This window comes from Ictidomys tridecemlineatus, chromosome 10 (genome assembly GCF_052094955.1).
Source record: "Ictidomys tridecemlineatus isolate mIctTri1 chromosome 10, mIctTri1.hap1, whole genome shotgun sequence".
Lineage (NCBI taxonomy): Eukaryota > Metazoa > Chordata > Mammalia > Rodentia > Sciuridae > Ictidomys > Ictidomys tridecemlineatus.
The window spans coordinates 6,323,267-6,341,369 of NC_135486.1; the positions used below are offsets into that span (position 1 = coordinate 6,323,267).

Below are 18,103 nucleotides of genomic sequence, written 5' to 3' on the forward strand. Positions count from 1 at the left end.
AATGTTGGTAAATCTTTTAATTTAAGCCATTAAAAGAAAAAAATCATCGAGGAATAGAGCAAAATTCCATATACATAAATGTGAGATAACTGAGATCTAAGAAAAGGCGCATTGCTAAGCCTCATAGACTACTTTTTTATAAAGTCAATGAAATAAACTTTTGCTGTAGCAGAATTCAGGTACTCTACTTAGTTATGTAAGAGTTAACTGAAGGGCTGGGAGTTGTAGCTTAGTGGTAGAGTGCTTGCCTAGCTTGTGAGAGCCAGTGGGTTTGATCTCGGCACTGCATACAATAAATAAATAAATAATATAAAAATAAAGATCCATTGACCACTAAAAAAAAAAAAAAGTGAGCCTTTCTGTGTTTTTTGTTTTATTTCTTTATATTTTTAAAACTGTCTTTTAATGCCTTGAAGATATTATTTAGCTTATAATCATTTCATATACATATGGGGGGTGGGAGAGATGAGCATGGATTTATCTGTCAGTGGCACGGCAGAAACCAGAAAAGCCTCCTCCCCCTGCAGAGACCCCAGTCATGGCCTCATGAGTCTGTCGAGGTAATTCAGGAGGGGCGCTCAGTGATTCCTTCTTTCGATATGGAAATGCATGCTCTCCAATTCACGTTTTTACTTCACGGAGTTCTTCGGACCCACTTTTCTTCTCTTTGTTTGTAATTTTTGTGTTGCATGTTGTCACTCTTAGATGAATTCTCTTTTTGTGTTGAGTTATTGATGTGTTTGCTTGCAAGGCTGGGGACTGAACCCAGGGTCTTGCTCAGGCTCGTTGGAGCTACATTCCTAGCCCTAATTTTCCATTTTTGATATAATTTTCACAAGTGCCAACAGAATTTTAAAAACTATTTGTGAATGTGAAAATTCCATTTTTTAAGATTGCATATGGCCCTCGGCTTCACAACTGCAGAGTCTTCTCTGAGATCTTAATGAGGGCTTTTGGCAGCTTCCCCTTCATAATGCACATTGTTTCTGAGCGTATTCCTTACTGGTCGGTTGTTTTGCCTGCGTCTTTGATGGTAGAGGCCTTTTTCCCAACGTTTGGTGACCTTTCACTGCTTGTTTCTAGAGGTAAGGAATGCCCTAAAAGTCCGCGTATGTTGTGTCTGGGGTTCGCTGGCGAGTGGGCTTCCCCCCGGGGCGACTGGGCTGGGACCTGGCCGTCTTGTCAGTGTTCCTCGGCTGCTGTATTCTCTGAACTTTTCTTCTTGAGCTTCTCTGGTAGAATTCTGATGTCCAGTGTTCTTGGAGCCAAGAGGAAGGATGGATTTTGTGGGGGTAGGGAGGGGCCGTTCTCAGTCTTCAGTAGATAGACTTTTAATTGATGTCATGATGGTGTCCCCCAACGTTTTCTTGAGTCTAAAGTTCCTGTAGTCTGTCTGCTTCTGAGGGCAAATCGTCGGCACTCCATCAGAGTTGAAGAAGGGTAGCTGTATGGTAATGCAAGAGGGAGAAAAGGTTTGGAGATCTGTGTCCTGTACCAGCCTTCCTCTGGTCCTCCCATTTTCTACCCTCTGCTCCCTGGCCTTGAAGCTCTAATTGTCTGGCTTTCCCAGAGTTCTGCAATGGAAATTGGTTAGTTTCTTCTTGGCTTCCTTTAGCATCCCTGCATTAGGGCTTGGGATAAACTCTCATTAAAAACTGGAGTCCATTATAAAACCGGTAGCCACTAACCCCTGTCTCCACAGCCTTCATGTCTCTCAGAGGCCAAGCCACAGTTGCCTGAGATAATCAGCAAATTCTAGTGAGCACCACAGCCTCCATCCTGAAAAGTCCATGCTGAATTCAGAGGAAGCTCCGTGGAGGGGGGCAGATGATATCACCCAGTCCTTGAGTTCTCTTTGGTTCTGCCTTGGTTCTGCCTCCTTGGAACTGGTCCTTTTCTCAGACTCTCCTCACAGGTGGCAAGACGTCTGCAGTAGCTCCTGCCTCGGATCCTCACAACTTCAAATCCTGTAGAGGAAAATATGAAAGAGAAATCTTTTATTTGCATGAACTATGAATTTTGTAAGAGATACAAGAGACAATAGAATTGGCCCACTAATATACCTTGTAAAAATACCTGCAATTAATTCTTAAGATTGATTTAACATATCCTATTGTATTCCTTTTGTATAGATAGAGAATATTAATAGCCAGTGATTATACCTCATTCCTCAGGCTCTTCAAAAGAAGATTAAGTTGTAACCTAAAATAGCAGCTCTAGTGAGATCCAGCAGATGGTTAGGTGGGAACAATTCATGTTGATGTAGGTGTCATCAGGTTGCCAGCGGAGAACTGATGTGCACCGTCTCACTGCCGGTGTTTCCAAAGTGTTTTTGTAGCTTATGTGAAACACAGCATTAGCTTTCAGTCATGGACATGTGTTCCACAAATCTGCCTCCAGAAAGAAATATTAAATTCCACCCCCCATCATTATCTGGCTCATTTACAAGATGCCACTTAGAAATTTCCATGTGAATGTTCATGAATGTACCTAAAATTTACCTCATTTCTTGTGGATCATTAGAACTGCTGCTCTATCCAAAGCAACCCTCAGCAAGAAAAGTGAAGTAGAAGGCATCACAATATCAAACTTCGATTAGAACCTTCTCTCTCACCCTATCCAAAACTCAACTCAAAGTGGATCAAGGGCCTAGGCATTAGACCAGAGACCCTGTGCTTGCTAGAAGAAAAAGTAGGCCCAGATCTCCATCATGTCAGCTTAGGAACTGAATTCCTCAACAAGACCTTAAAGCACAAGAAGTAAAATCAAGAATCAATAAACGGAATGGGCTCAAACTAAAAAGCTTCTTCATGGCAAAGGAAACAATCAAGAGCATAAAGAGAGAGCCTACAGAATGGGAGAAAATCTTTGCCACATGCACCTCAGATAGAGCATTAATCTCCAGGATACATAAAGAACTCAAAAAACTTCATACCATGAAAACAACCCAATCAATAAATGGGCAAAGGAACTGAACAGACACTTCACAGAAAAATATGAATGGTTAACAAATATATGAAAAAATGTTCAACACCACTAACTATTAGAGAAACGCAAATTAAAACCACACAGAGGTTTCATCTCGCTCCAGTCAGAATGGCAGTTATGAAGAATGCAGACAACAATAAATGTTGGTGGGGCTGTGTGGAAAAAGGCACACTCATACATTACTGGTGGGACTGCAAATTGGTGCAATCACTCTGGAGAGCACTATGGAACCACCATTTGACCCAGCTGTCCCACTCCTCGGCATATACTCAAAGGACTTCAGATCAGCATCCTATAGTGATGTGATCACATCAATGTTCAGAGCAGCTCAGTTCACCATAGCTAAACTATGGAACAACTTAGGTGCCCTTCAACAGATGAATGGATAAAGAAAATGTGTTGCATACACACAATGGAATATTCCTCGGTCTGAAATTATGGCATTTGCCAGTAAATGGTTGGAACTGGAGACTATCATACTAAGTGAAATAAGCAACTCCCCCCAATCCAAAGGCCAAATGTTCTGTCTGTTTGCGGTGCTGACTCACAGTAGGCATGGGGTGGGGGAGTGGACCTTCACTGGATTGGACAGGGAAGAATGGAGGGAGATGGGAATGGGAAAGACAGCAGGGTGAATCAGACAGCACTTTCCTATGTTCATACGTGAAACTCCACATCGTGTACAACCAGAAGAATGGGAAGTGACACTCCACATGTGATGTGTGGATGGGGGTCAGAATACATTCTAGTGTCATGCATAACTCAAAAAAAAAAAAGAACTGCAGCTGTGTCATAGACGACCCTCTTTACCTAATTTTTTCTTTTATATCACATAAATGGTAATCCTGAGAGCAGATTCTTTTTAAGTTTTGGAAGAATATTTTGGCAGAAGCACAGAAACCTCTAGTGCCACCTCCCTGTCTACCACCCCTGGAGGGAGATGGCCAAGGACAAACACCTGTTGAGGGCTCCCATCAAGCCAGATTCTCTGGTTGGTTACTGAAAGTTCCTTGCTAATCCTAAGGGTTACGATTTTTTTTCAAATCTGTTTCAATTCTAAAACCCGAGAACCCCCAAAACTACCTGAAGCATTTCCATGGAGATCTGTCCTGAGGCTTCAGCTGGTCCTGGATGTCACTGAGGATCTGAAAGAAGCACTGCTTATGCCCATGGGGCTCGCATTGTGCGCTGTCTTCAGTGGCGATAAAAAAACAAATGAGGGAAAACAAGGAGATAAGGGTATATAGAGATACCGTGTTTTGGGTGGACAAGCAAATACATTCATGTACCTTCTTGTATTTCCCTAGATATTCTGTGAATAGGTCTCTCCACGTCTGATTTGAAAATCTAGTTTTCCTTATACTTTTAGTTTTGATTATTAAAAAAAAAAAGAGTGGCATCAACTTTGATTGTTTAGGAATGTCTTGCTTAATTCTACATATTTATGAATTTCCTGAATTCCCTTCTGTTATTGATTTCTAATTTCATTCCATTGGGGTTGGAGAACATACTTTGCATTATTTCAATGCTTTTCAATTTATAATTCTTAGGGCGAGATTGTAATAAATCACCAAGTCGATCTTAAAGCAAGAGACAGAACATTTATTCACCAGCTGGCGGGCCAGGGGGCAGGCTGCAAGTGTACACCTTTCAACCTCCTCCAGGGGTTTGAGTACGTCTTTTATACCATAAGTAAAGCATGTCAGTACATTAATTATAAATGGCTGTTGCTATAATTCAAAACCATAAACAAACATCATGAGATCTAAAATCATAAGCGTCAGGGCAAGTGGGTCAAAATGACCCTAGTTGAGTACAATTAAAAGAACGGTTATTAACATCTAGATAATCAATCTCTGACAGGGTACATTGCCCAAGGAAAATGGCAGCCAAAAAGAGAACAGTTTTACGTTGTATAAGAACTGCCATTTTGCGTCGCCAAACATGCTGTGCTAAGCAACTGTCGGTGGGCACCGAGGTGGGTGCTCCCATGGGAGAAGCGTTTCTTACAGGACGTGGAGTCCCAGGGCAAAGTGGAGTCTGTTTGGTCATTGCCCGCGTAGCCTGGCCCATAACATGGAGATCTGTTCTTGGGAGTAACAAATGGTTTATTCTGGAGAATGTTCCATGTCAATTTGAGAACACGGTATTCTGCTGCAGTTGGTAGCGTGTTCTGTGGATGTTTGTCAAGCTGGTTTATAGTTGTTGTTCAGATCTTCTATATCCTTGTTCATGCTTAATATGGCTAGACTATCTCTTACTGGAAATGGGGTATTGAAATCCCCAACTATTATTGATGAATTATCTGTTTCTCCCCTTAGTTAGGCCAGTTTTTGTGTGTTTTGGGGCTCTGTTTTTAGGTGCATTTGTATTTATAGTTGTTTATTATTTCTTCTAGATGGATTGAGTTTTTTATCATTATCTTTGTCTCTAGAAGTCAATATTTTTGCTTAGAGAGTACTTTGTGTGATATTGGTATTTACTCCAGCTTTCATTTGGTTACATTATGTGTGTGTGTGGGTGTGGGGGGGTAATTGCTCTAGGATTACAGCTAACAATTTATAACAACCTAGTTTGGATCAAGGTCTAATTTCAATAGTACCCCAAAGTCTGCTCTGACTGAGCTCCGTTCCCCTTTCCTATGAGCTGTCATTGTCTTGCAAGTTGTGTGTTTATAAGGTACACAACCCTCCACACAGATTTTCATCACTGCCTTATGTGGTTGTCTTTTAAATCCATATGAGAAAAAGTGACAGGCAAACAGCAGTTTGTGCAGTTCCCGTTACCAGTGCCATTTCTTTCCTTTCGTGGATTTGAGTTTCCATCTCGGGTCCTCTCCCCTGACCCTCGTGTTTCCTGTGGCCAGTTCTGCTATTAAGGGATTCTCTGTTTTTGTTTATCTGGGAATGTCTCTATTTCTCCTTAATTTTTGAAACAGGATTCTGAGTGGCGGTGTGTTTCTTTCTCACTCTGTGCATGTGTCCCTCTGTCCTCTCTCCTCTGGGCTTGAGTGACGGCTGTCACCGCAGAGGAGCCCTTGGACACCAGGACTCTCTTCTCTTGGCCGTTGGACGGTTTGATTTTTTTGTTGAGTTTATCCTACTTGGAGTTTCCTGAGTTTGTTGAGTGTGTAGATTTAATACTTTTCATCAAATTTGGGAAAATTTAAATCATTCTCTCTTCAACTATTTTTTCCTTTTTCTTTCTGTTTGATAGACTCCCGCTGTGGGTACGTGGGATGGCCAATGGGTCTGCAGGTCTCTGAGGCTCTGTTTAATGTTCTTCATTCCATTTTCTCTCTCCTCCTCAGACTGGGAAGAACACTTTCATCTGACCTATCTTCACATCTGCTGATTCTTTCTGCCTGCTCACATCTGCCATTGAATCTTTGCAGTAATTTTTTACATTTCAATTATTTAAATTTCATATCTAGAGTTAAAGAGATTCAGGGTTTCAGTTGAGTAGCAGAGCGCTTGCCTGTCACGTGCTAGGCTCTGCGTTTGATCCCCAGGACCATACATGAACAAATTTCTATATATTCGACATTTGGCAAAATATTATTCTCATACTTTCTTTTAGTTCTTTAGATATAAATTCCCTTCATTCTTTGAACATTTTAAAAATAGCCTCGTCTACAAATTTTAATGCCTTGGCTTCTTCAGGGATAATGTCTGTGGATTGCTTATTTTCTTTGTGTTTGGGTGGTAATTTCTTCACATGTCTTGTAATTTTTTTTGTGTGGAGAATGAAACATTCAAGCAATGTAACATGTCAACACTAGAAATCAGATTCTGTTCCCCCCGACAAAGTTTGTTTTGCTACTGTTTATAGTTGCCACTACTATTGGATTAGTAGTTTTTCTGATCTAATTCTATAAAGTCTGTATTCTCTGTTGTGTCACTAAGGTGTTTGCTCAGTTTTCTTAATGGTTGATTAACAACTAGACAGATTTCCTTCAATACCAGAGTGTTTTTATCTCCCAGCAATAACTTAGTCTCCCAGTGCATCTGGGTCATGGCTTCTATGCTCAGGTCGGGCAGATGATCTGCACTTCTGCCTTAAGCTTCACTTTTTGTGTATGCTGAACCTTGGGGTTATCCAGAGGTGGAAATCTGAGGTTCTCCCTGATCTTTTCTGAGCGTATACAAAGCTCGGAATGTGGGTTTTAAGATCCCAGACTGGGACTGCAAATTGGTGCAGCCAATATGGAAAGCAGTATGGAGATTCCTTGGAAAACTAGGAATGGAGCCACCATTTGACCCAGCTATCTCTCTCCTGATCTATACCCAAAGGACTTAAAAACAGCATACTACAGGGACACAGCCACACCAATGTTTATAGCAGCACAATTCACAATAGCTAAACTGTGGAACCAACCTAGATGCCCTTCAGTAGATAAATGGATAAAAAACATGTAGCATATATACACAATGGAATGTTACTCAGCAATAAAAGAGAATAAAATGATGGCATTTCCAGGTAAATGGATGGAGTTAGAGAAGATAAAGCTAAGTGAAGTTAGCCAATCCCCAAAAACCAAATACAAATACCAAATGTTTTCTCTGATATAAGGAGGCTGATTCATAGTGCAGTAGGGAGGGGGAGCATGGGAAAATTAGACAAACTGTAGATAGGGCAGAGGGGTGGTAGGGGAAGGGAGGGGGCATGGGGTTAGCAATGATGGTGGAATGTGATGGACATCATTTTCCAAAGTACATGTATGAAGACATGAATTGTTGTGAATATACTTTGTATACAACCAGAGATATGAAAAATTGTGCTCTATATGTGTAATATGAATTATAATGCATTCTGCTATCATATATAAATAAAAAGTTAATTTAAAAGATTCTGGATTTTACATACATACAAAATTTTGAAAGGTTCTTGTGGTTAGTCCCAAGCTTTTCTTTTTAAGTTTTATTTTAGTCAACTTCTGTTTTTGTCCCAATTGTTCTCATTGCCTGAGGTAGCAGCAATGTTAAACAATTGCCACTGATTGTTTCTGACAAATGCTTTCTCCAGAATGAGGCTATTCACACCAAGTCAGTTCTGTCAGGTCAAATCAAGAAAAGCTCCGTGAATAGGGGCTTTTAGGAAACTACTTGACAGGTTAAATAATTCTCTGGAAATGGTAGTTTTGGTGTTCCCCAACCTCATCCTATCCTCTTTGAGTGTTGCTAGGTTGATGGCTTTCACCACGATTGTGGGGTTTTTAGTTTTTGAGACTACTGTGGAGCTGGGGGATGGAAATAGGGCAAATTCAAACACCATATAACTTATTGTCCCAAGTTTTTCTTGGAAAAATTCCCTTAAGATCATTGCAAGCTCTGGTTAATTCCACAGCTCTGAAAAGGTTGATTTTGACTATTTTTTTTTTGCCAGTGTTCTTTCTTAAATGCTTTATGGAGAAGAGACCCTTTTCTAGGTGCTTATTATAGCATGATCACTGATGTTTCTCATTCTGATCTCACACCGTTGAAATAACCAGGGACTTTCCATGTGGAAGTCATTTGAATCGGGATGGTGAGGACAGTCTGGCGGTGACATCTGTTACCCTGTTGGTCTTCAGGATTGATTTGGCTGGCTACGTAAGTGGCTCTTCTCACCTTGTCACGTACATTTTTCCTAAAGTATTGCCCTTGGCTAAAGAAGATGTCCTATTTAGATCACAGAGGGCTATTCTTTATTTAAGGTATCTGAATTAGAATCTTATATCCAAGGTTCATAATTATACAGTTTTCTGAGGGGTAGTCTATTTTAGGCAGTAGCTACTTTATACTAAATTAAGCCTATTTGAAATAGGCAGCCCATTTTTACCAAAGCAGGACTGGGAGGAAGTTTATGTTGATGAGTTAATTACAAACACTGTGCATAATGATTCAAACACTATTACTATTAGGTTAGGATATATTCATTTATGTTTTATATTAACATTAGTTTCATGATGCAACTACTTTTCCAGTACATGTACAATGTTTCAACCTTAAGGCTAGACAAGGCTCAAGCTTCTGTATCATTTGTGAAGATTGTTTTTACTGATAAATGAAGATTTCTAGTTAAGTGTCAATGGCTGTACCATTGAAAGTCAAACATCAAGGCATCAGAATTGTATAATGTTTTACAGATATTTTTCTCTATATCATGATTTTTTTTTCAAAATGCTCTCACACACTCTGGCTTCAGTTTCACCACAATACTGGAGGTTGTTTTGGGGTGGGAAGTTTACCCAGATGATATAAATACAGTAACATGCCTGCAAACACAGTGGGTATGGTAGTGTTATCCTTGGGGCTGGGAATGCATGTCCAGAGACTCCTCCACCAATAAGGACACAAGTTACCCTGACCTGGGTCCTATCAGGATGAAAAGGGGACCCTTGTGACCTGTATGCAGACCAAAGATTCCAAGATTTAGAAAAATGGGATAATTCATAGCAAAGGCCACCGAACATAAAATCTGTAAAAACAAGTCCCAATGAGAACCAGTCAGTAGGGGCCAGGTGACCAAGAGTTACCTTTAGATCTTAAGCATGTCATTTAACTCTCATTGTTTTTGTAAATTTTCTCCTCCCGCGGGTTGTGTTTGGGTGCCTCTGGGTAAAATCATGCTCGGCAGAGGCTTGAAATCTGGTGTGATCCTACTGTCTATCCAAAGTTAAGAGGTAGTACCTGGATGGAACTCTCTAGAAACTTCCCCCAAACCCCAATAAACCCTGGGACAAAAGGAGTGCAGGGCCAGTCTCCTCTTTGAGATGAGACACTCTCTTCCTTGAGTATTTTCCTCTCTCCTCTAACAAACTTTGCCCTACTTTTACTATATTTTGTGTCTTGCTTGAATTCTTCTCTCATAAGGACACAGGAGCTGAGAGACGTAATACAAACTCTGGTAATGGTAGCCCATCCCCTCCCCATCTGGTGCTTTTGCTGCATCAGCAGGCCCCTCCTCTGATTTAGATGAAAGAATACAGGCTTGGGAGGCACATATTTTACATCCTGGTTGTGAGTCAACTTTGTTGAGCCTTATTACCTTATCTCTAAAAGTAAGTGAAATTGTAGTAAAACTTACTAATTAACCTGTGTTCATTAAATAAGATAAATCTTTACAAATATAAGAATAAAGATAACTCTAATTATAACTGGCAAATGCTAGCAATTATTTTTCCTCTTGAAAATATTCAAAGGGAATTCTACGAGGTTATATTTTACTTATCATACATAATTCATAGTTTGCTAAACTTGTGTTTAAAATAATCAGTAACATTCTGTAATCCAAATTCCTGCCCACGCCAATTCAAATTAATAAGACTTGATAACATTTTCAAGTAGAACTGTAATGGAATTGTTTTGAATGTTTTAATAACATGTCATAAAAATTAAAATGATTTCGGATTCACCTGCAAATTGTAGATTAACTGCCTCAGGTGGGTTGGGACTGATGTACGCTGGAAGGAAGTGTCCTTATCTTGGCTTAATGGGCTTCAGGGCTTGTGCCAGTGGCTGGTCAGAGGTTGGGAGTGAGGGAGGCCTAGTTTCACCATGGTGATGGCGTGGAGGGCTTTGTCAAAGAAGAAGTCCTGCAGCCATTTAGAATTCATACTCCTATACAGGAACAATTCAGCCACTCCCTTTGTGAGCCAGTTCATTAATTTGCTGTTCATGTTGAACCAGCAAAACGTTCGTGGTCAGTAACATAAATCCCGTGTGCTGAACCACCGAGGAAGAGCCTAGATTAAGTGGGAGCTCAGTACATGTTTGATCATTTTCTTGACAATTCACGACTGAAAACATCAGCTCTTTGTTTAGATGTCATCTTTTCTTACACGGGGGTCTGTGGAAGACCCCAGAAGACCCCTTTATAAGATGAACATTTTCATTCCATTCTGCCACGAGGCGGGAGGCAGAGCCAGGTTGTGTGGAGTCTTCCAGGTCACGACAGAGGCTTGTCTTTGTTCAAAGTGGGATGCGACGCTTCAGAAGGGTTCTGCGTGCAGAGAGACGAGACCTGAGTTCGGTTTCCACAGGAGGACGCCATGAAGAGAGACATAAGTAGAAGCAAGGAGACCCACAGGTGGTTGCGCCAGAGGCCCTGTGGGGAGGGGACGTGTTCTGACTGAGAGTGAAGCTGTGAGGGAGGTGTCGGGCTCAGGGGGTTTTGAGAGTGGAGCTGACGGAGTGTGATGCCGAGGGTCTGAGCCAGAGGAGCAGGCCGCGTGGGCCGCGTGGTGATGTCGGTGACTGCGATCTGGAGTAGTGGGAGAAGCAAATGCTTAGCGGGGCTCCTGAGTTCTATTTTAAACAGGTAAAACTTGAGATGCTGGTTAAACAACAGGGTGGTGGAGTTAGGTATGAGGCTGGAGTCCAGGGAGAGTTTCAGGCTGGAGTTTTGAATCTGGGTGCTGTCAGTCTTCGTGGTTTAGCGAGAAGAATTGTATTTCCTGAAAAGCTAAGTCTAAGGCCTCCGCCCTGCCGCTGGACCTGTGAATATGTCCTTATTTGGAAAAGCGGTCTTTGCAGATGGAATTGAGGGTCTTGAGACGAGGAGATCTTGGGTTGGAGTGGGCCCTGGAATCCAATGACTCTATCTTGATGGGAGAAGGGGGAGGGCTCACGAGGCCCAGAGGGACATGGAGGAAGGCCATGTGAAGATGGGGGAGAGACTGGAGTCGGGGTGCCACAGAGCAGAGCGCCAGGAGCACCAGAGCCCTCGGGGGGAGCCGGGGGGCACTGCTGACACCATGAGTGTAGACATCTGGCTTCTGAAGCTGCTGGACGACTCATTCCCGTTGCTTTAAGCCACCAGCGTGTTACACTAGCCCTAGAGAATGGCTTCAGGTGGTATCCACAGGCGTGAGTTCAAGTTGCCTAGGAGATGGGTGTGGATAGGAAAGAGAAGGCGGCCGAGAAGGAGGCTGGGGGCCGTCCAGGGAGTAGGGGGAGAGAAACAGAAGGGATGGAGCAGCGGGGGAGAGCAGGCGAGGATGGTGTTCCGGAAGCCCAGGGGGACGCTGTGTCGGCTCTGCCAAGTGCTGCTGAGAGCCGAAGAGGGGGCGCGTGGAGGGCCGTCCAGGCTGCTGCTCAGAAACTGCCGGGGCCCACACAGTCGCGGGCCGTGGGGGCTGGTGACCGCTGGGAGGTGAAGCTGCTCTTCCTCCCGATGACGGCGCCGTCTTTCTTGGCTCCTAAGGGTTGATGACTCTCTCTCTTCTCATGGGCTCTGCTCGGTTTCAAGCTTGAGGTGTTCCTCTGTGAGGATCCAAGAAGGGAAGCCGTGTGCGTTCCGTCCCTGTCACTCCCCCGGGGGCCCTCTGGTGGGCGATCCGGTGGTGAGGAGGAGACTGACAGAGTACTGGGTTCGAGTCGCCGTCAGCCCCCATCTTTATATCCTCACCGGACTCTGAGGTCCTCATCCGGTGGGGACAAGGGTGACGAGGAGGAGGGTCTGGCAGGGAAGTCCCCTTAGAGTTCACGAGAACCCGGCTGGGAGCAGACAGGGGAGCGTCGGGTTCCCCACAGACGGGCGGAGATGGGGTCCACTAGGATCGTAAGGTTCGGAAGACCTTTTGAAAGATGGTGGCCAGCATGTTTGTGGTCTGAGGGGATGACGCAGCAGGGAGACGACGTTCCTGATGGATGGCAGAGGAGGGGTGAGGGCAGAAGGGATGAAGATGGAAGAAATAGACGAGAACCTCCTTGACTGTGGGTCAGAGGGACTACTGTGCGAGCCCAGGCCACGGACAGGATGATCTATTCTCGATTTCAACAACAGAAACCAGAGGAAATGGGCAGCGATGGGTTGGCCAGCGACGGGCTGGCAGGGAAATGCCTTTCTCCTCCTGAGTTTGCTTGTGACGGCTTCATGCCCACTTTCCCGCAGGTCCACTGTCTGCTCATGTTCAGGGTCACGGGCGCCCGCGTGCCCTGTGGACGTGCTCTCCCTTGGCGGAGCAGGCACAGGTGTGGCGGTGGCGGCCTGGGACCTGCCTGGGCCTTTCCTCTCAGGCCTGGCTGTGTTTTGCGTCACCATTGAACTCGGCTGACACAGAGGGCCCTTCAAAGGCCTCACCGGGGAGGCACATGTGTCTGGAAATTCCTTTCACGGTGATTTATTTCACAGCAAACGGATTTCATTTCCAAAGCCAGCGGGACTGGAGGCCTTCCTGGAGGACGGAATCGCCCCCAGAGGGACGCGAGACCTCTGGCTGGGAAGGGGCACCGGCCTCCTCTGGAGTCGCAGCCTGTGAGGGACAGAAGCCGGAGGGGACTTGAGTTGTTCCGTGGTGGGTGCCTCCTGCGGCCTCAAGGTTGGCCCTTTGATGTGTCCCTCTTTAATCTGGAAAAGTCGGCGTCCCGGAGTGACGCTCCCTGACCCTTGGCGGCATCCAGCCCACTTCAGGCCTCTGTCTGGCCATTGAGAGGCTGAGGGGCTGCTCAGCTGAAGGGAAGTTTCCAGCATCCATTCGGCCACCGCTCAGGAAGGGACGAATGAGCTCCAACCTGCAAACAGCAGCAGTCCCTGGAGGACACTTTCCCTGGCACTGCGTGAGCTTCCGTGCCTTCCTTCACCCCAGGGGGTTCATTCCCATGTTTCCTTGAAATCATTAGCTTAAGTATGTGACCAGATTGAGAAATGTCATAGGTGTTAAATGATTTCATTTAGTGTGCATCGTTAGTGTGCTCGATGTTCGCTGCATCAGCAGAGATGCCAACACCCTGTTTAAGAACAGCTTAGTGTGCAGCTCACGGAAGCCGTGTTGCGACTCCTTGTTACAGGTTTTTGAGCTCATTGCTGGTATGCATGAGACCCATAAAAGCAGCCGTGTTTTTTCTTTTTCAAAAGATCAGTAGCTAATGTGAAGAGAGTCGTGGTCCTTGAAAAAATTGTTTTCATGAGTTCTGTCCAGCTCCTCATTATAATTCTTACATCGAGCATTGACTCTTTACTGTGCTTGGGCAGGGAAAGAGGAAGGTGTGCACTGTAAAGAAAGGGTCACGGCTGCACTTGACCCTTCAGTCCTGTGTGACTGCAACTTGACAGGAGGCGTGTGATTTCCACCATCTGGGACTTACACACACGTTTCAGATGCACACTGTTTGTGTATTTCTGTTCTCACATTTTAAGATTTCTGTGCACATACAACTTAAGTAAGTTAGTTATCTTGTATGTTATAAATCAGCCCATCTGCCAAGAGGGTAGCTTATCCAAATGTGGATAAGCAGGTTTGCTCAAGGGTAGAGAAGAACTTCCATTTCAAGCTTTAAGAGAGAAAGTTGAGTCTTATTTAAACCTGAAAATATTAAAAGTAAAATAAAATATTCACCTGAAAAAGTCTGTACTAAAAGCATGTGCTCTTGGCTCTGCAGCTTTAACTGGAAGGTGAGGTCTTGGTTGTGACTATGAAAGAACAAAGAGAATTTTTAGAGTGTGAACGTGGATGTGTGTGTCTGCGGGCATGAGATTTGGATCATTGTTTAAGTAGAAATGGAAGAGAAGTGTAGAGGCAGTTTGACACAGTAAACGGCTGTTGGGATGGAACTTGGAAGGCCCTGGTGCTACCAAAACACATTCTTTCCTTTTGCCACTGGGGGTCACTGTGAAGACGCCGCTCGAATAAATTTAACCCTTCCTGGAGTCGCTTTTTGTGGAGTTTGGGATAAAAATTTAATGTAGAAGAGAAACACTATTCATGAAGAAATTTTATTTATTTATTATTTTTAAATTTATTTACTCTAATTTGTTATTAGAAATGCAGATTGCATTTCAATTCGTAGTACACGTATAGAGCACAGTTTTTCATTTCTCTGATTGTACATAAAGTGGAGTGACACCATTTGTGTCTTCATACATGCACCTAGGGTAATGATGTCCATCTCCTTCCACCATCTTTCCTACCCCCATGCCCTCTCCCTTCCCCTCCCTCCCCTTTGCCCTATCCAAAGTTCCTTCATTCCTCCCATGCTCCCTGCCACCCCAAAGGGAAATTTTTAAAAGAAAGCATAAAATACTTCTTGCTCTGTGAATTGCTATGAATGTTTTCTCAGGAACTAAGTGTATTCATGTGAGTAAGCATGGCTTCACTATTCAAGGTCAAAGTGGTTCTTTAAAATGACTTTATTAGAGTAATTGTGTTCTCATTTCTTTTCAAACTTCAAATCTAAAACATAATTAATAGCTATCTATGCAATTAAATCTTGCTGTTAGATTCCAACACAACATCAGCTCCCACATTTGCTATCAAAACCTCTGCAGGCCGTCTCCAGAGTATATAACCAAACTGGATCCATATAGTTATTTTGCGGGCAGTTTAAATAAAGCATGACTATTAAAAAAGCATCACAAAACTCTTCTAAATGTCTGAATTTTCCCAACTGGCCTTCAGGATCCCTTTCCTTCTCTCCCTCCTCCTGTCCTCCTCCCTCCCTCTCTCCTCTTTCCTCTCTTTCTGCCTGACCCGTCCGTCTTGAGAGCTTGCCTGGTCCTGTGGATGGAAGCGAAACGGTTTCTTCCATAGAATCAGGAGTAAAGGAAGAAAGAGAAAGCATGGGCAGAGGCCTCTTTGCAGCTACCCAACCTGGAGAGGTCTTGGAAGATTTTACTGCCTGTCGATGCACATTTTTTTCTTGGTAACTGAGCAAGGCTACCTGTTGAGAGAGAACTGGGGGTGGAAGGGAGGAGGGAGGAGGCGAGAAGGGGTCCTGTGGATGTTTGAAGAGCCAATGTGGAGGGAGGCGGGGAAGCAGTGCTGGAGGGCCGTTGGCAGAGCCCCGCTGCACGATTGTGCGACTCCCAGGAATACTGATGTGTGTGTGTGTGTGTGTGTGTGTGTGTGTGTAGGATGGGGTCAGGGAGGCCAAGAGCTGGATTGCCTTTGTGGCAGGATTTTGCATGACAGGTTGGATGGAAGACTAAGTGGGCAAAAGAGTTGAGGATATTGGCAAAATAACTAAGAAGGTGGCCTGTGAAGTCCTCAGAAGAAGGGAAGAAAGCAGAGACAGAAAGAACCTGTATGTTTTGGGGAAGTGGGATGCCTCAGGGCCGGGGTTCTAGATGAGGCTGAAGAATGGAATGTATTTGTAGAGAACAGAAGAATTGGAGAGTAGGTGTTTGTGGTAGAAAGGAGCATCTGTATTCTGCAGCTTGAACAAGCAAGTCTGCGTTCTAAATGTCCAGCATGGGGCCATGGGAGGAAGTTGCTAAAAGGGCATGCGGGTGGAAAGCCCCTGGGTGGAAGGGAGAGGAACCGAAGACAGAAAACCAGGTCCCGCGTCGTCTTTCACACCAATGCCGCCTGCTAACGGTGGAACTCGGGGAGCTGAGGGTACGGAGATGCCCCAGACCTTCAGTGAGTCGTGGTGTGTGTGGGTGGGCGTTTGGTAGAGGGCAGCATGGAAGAGGAACACAGGAGGCTTAAGCCGATGACGTCAGGCTCCAGAGCAAGTTTTTCCTGTGAAGGTAGAAGGTTTGGGTTTGGAGGAGCGCTGGGGTACAGACAGTCTGTGGGTGAAGAACATGTAGTCTCCACCCACGGGGCATAAAGAAGAGAACTGGGTTTAAATGAAGGCAAGGAAGTGAGCGTCGTTATGTAGAGCAGAGCAAGGGCCTGTTGGAGTGATGTGGTGACAACAGGGTGGTTCCAGATGGCACAGTAGAAATGACTGGCAGACGGGCAAGAGGGGAGGCAGGCAGCACGGTGGGTTGAAGTACAAGCTGTTCTGCTAAAACGACAGGGAAACATTCCCAAGTAACACTGCCTTTGTAAAAATTTGCAGTAATAAAACCCAAAACATAAATATTACATTTTAAAATAGTATGGCCTAGTGATTAATAGTGCAAACACTGGAGCCACACTGCCAGAGTTTGAAGTTTGTCTGTACCACTCACTAGCTATGTGATCTCCAGCACATTTCTAAGTCTTTCTGTACCTCAGTTTCCCCATCTATAAAATGAGGGTAGAGTAATAACCTTCCTTCTAGGATTATTTATGATATTAAATAAACTAATGTTTGCAAGGTACTTAGAAAAGTGCTCAGCACTTGAGCTATGTAAAAGTGTTACATAAAAATAATTTGCTCCCTTGGGTAGAAAGTGGGTTTGTGGCTGGTGGGTTTTATACTTGTGAAGTTATTTTTCCAATGAGGATTTCTGTTACAAAGACTTTAAAAACCTAGTAATTATAGCAGTTTCAGGAGGCACATAGCTATCAAACTTCAGTCTCGGCAAACCTTTGTTCTATGTTTCCTTCTCTCTCAGGGATGCCAGCCCCATCACTAGTCCAAAGCTCTTTGCACATTGACGGGTGTCCTCTACGTAACCCATTCTGAGGCACCAAGCCAGAGCCGCCCTTTCGGAAGGCAGTTGCATACCTGAGCAAGCGTGTGTGTGTGTGTGTGTGTGTGTGTGTGAATTTCTTAAAAGCCACAGCTTCTGGTCATGGGGCCTGTAGTGGTCTGCATGGTGCAAATCATGTCCTCTGTTTGGCAGGTTCCCCCAGAGCCAGGCTTGATGGAAACTTCTGCTGTCAGGGAAATTCCTCTTTGGGAAGTGCAGGTGACCCGGGAGCTTGGATATGGTTGGGAAGTGAAGAATGATATTGAAAGAACGATCTGGTGGCATCAGCTCGTCTCCAGTTAACCAGCTGGAACTAGTTAGACGAGTTTGCCTGCTGTTTCTGACCGAGTCCTGCCTGGTGTTCCGGGCCAGGACATTTTGTGGTCAGCAGGCAGGAGTCTGGGCTATCTGTTCCGGATTCCAAACAGATTGCAGTGTGTGGAGAGGGCTGAGTTACCGTCTGCAGGGTGAACCTCTGTGGGGGAAGAGTCGGTGTGGGAAGCCCTTGGCAGCTCCAGGTCCCAGCACTGGTGGCTCTGCACGTGGTGAAGGCTGCCCGCCCTGGAGCCAGAGGAGTTTCTCTGCTCGAGCCTAAGGGTGCTGCTCGCTGGGAGGTATGCCCCTGACCCTGTTCTTCCTGAGCCCCAGCTTCCGGAGGAGTCTCCCTTGAACACGATCTTCTACGCCACATCTGAAGGAGAGGCGGGGGACCGCGGCCTTTTGGAGAGGAACAGCTTTCAAAGCCTGCTTTCTTCTTGTAAAAACTCAGGGTCCCGAAAGTGGTTGT

General features: G+C 44.6%; 1 protein-coding gene across 6 annotated transcripts in view; it reads left to right on the forward strand.

Annotated features, from left to right (window-relative positions):
• Dnm3 (dynamin 3) overlaps positions 1 to 18,103 on the forward strand; it is a 460,170-nt gene that overhangs the window by 133,984 nt on the left and 308,083 nt on the right. The window lies entirely within an intron of this gene.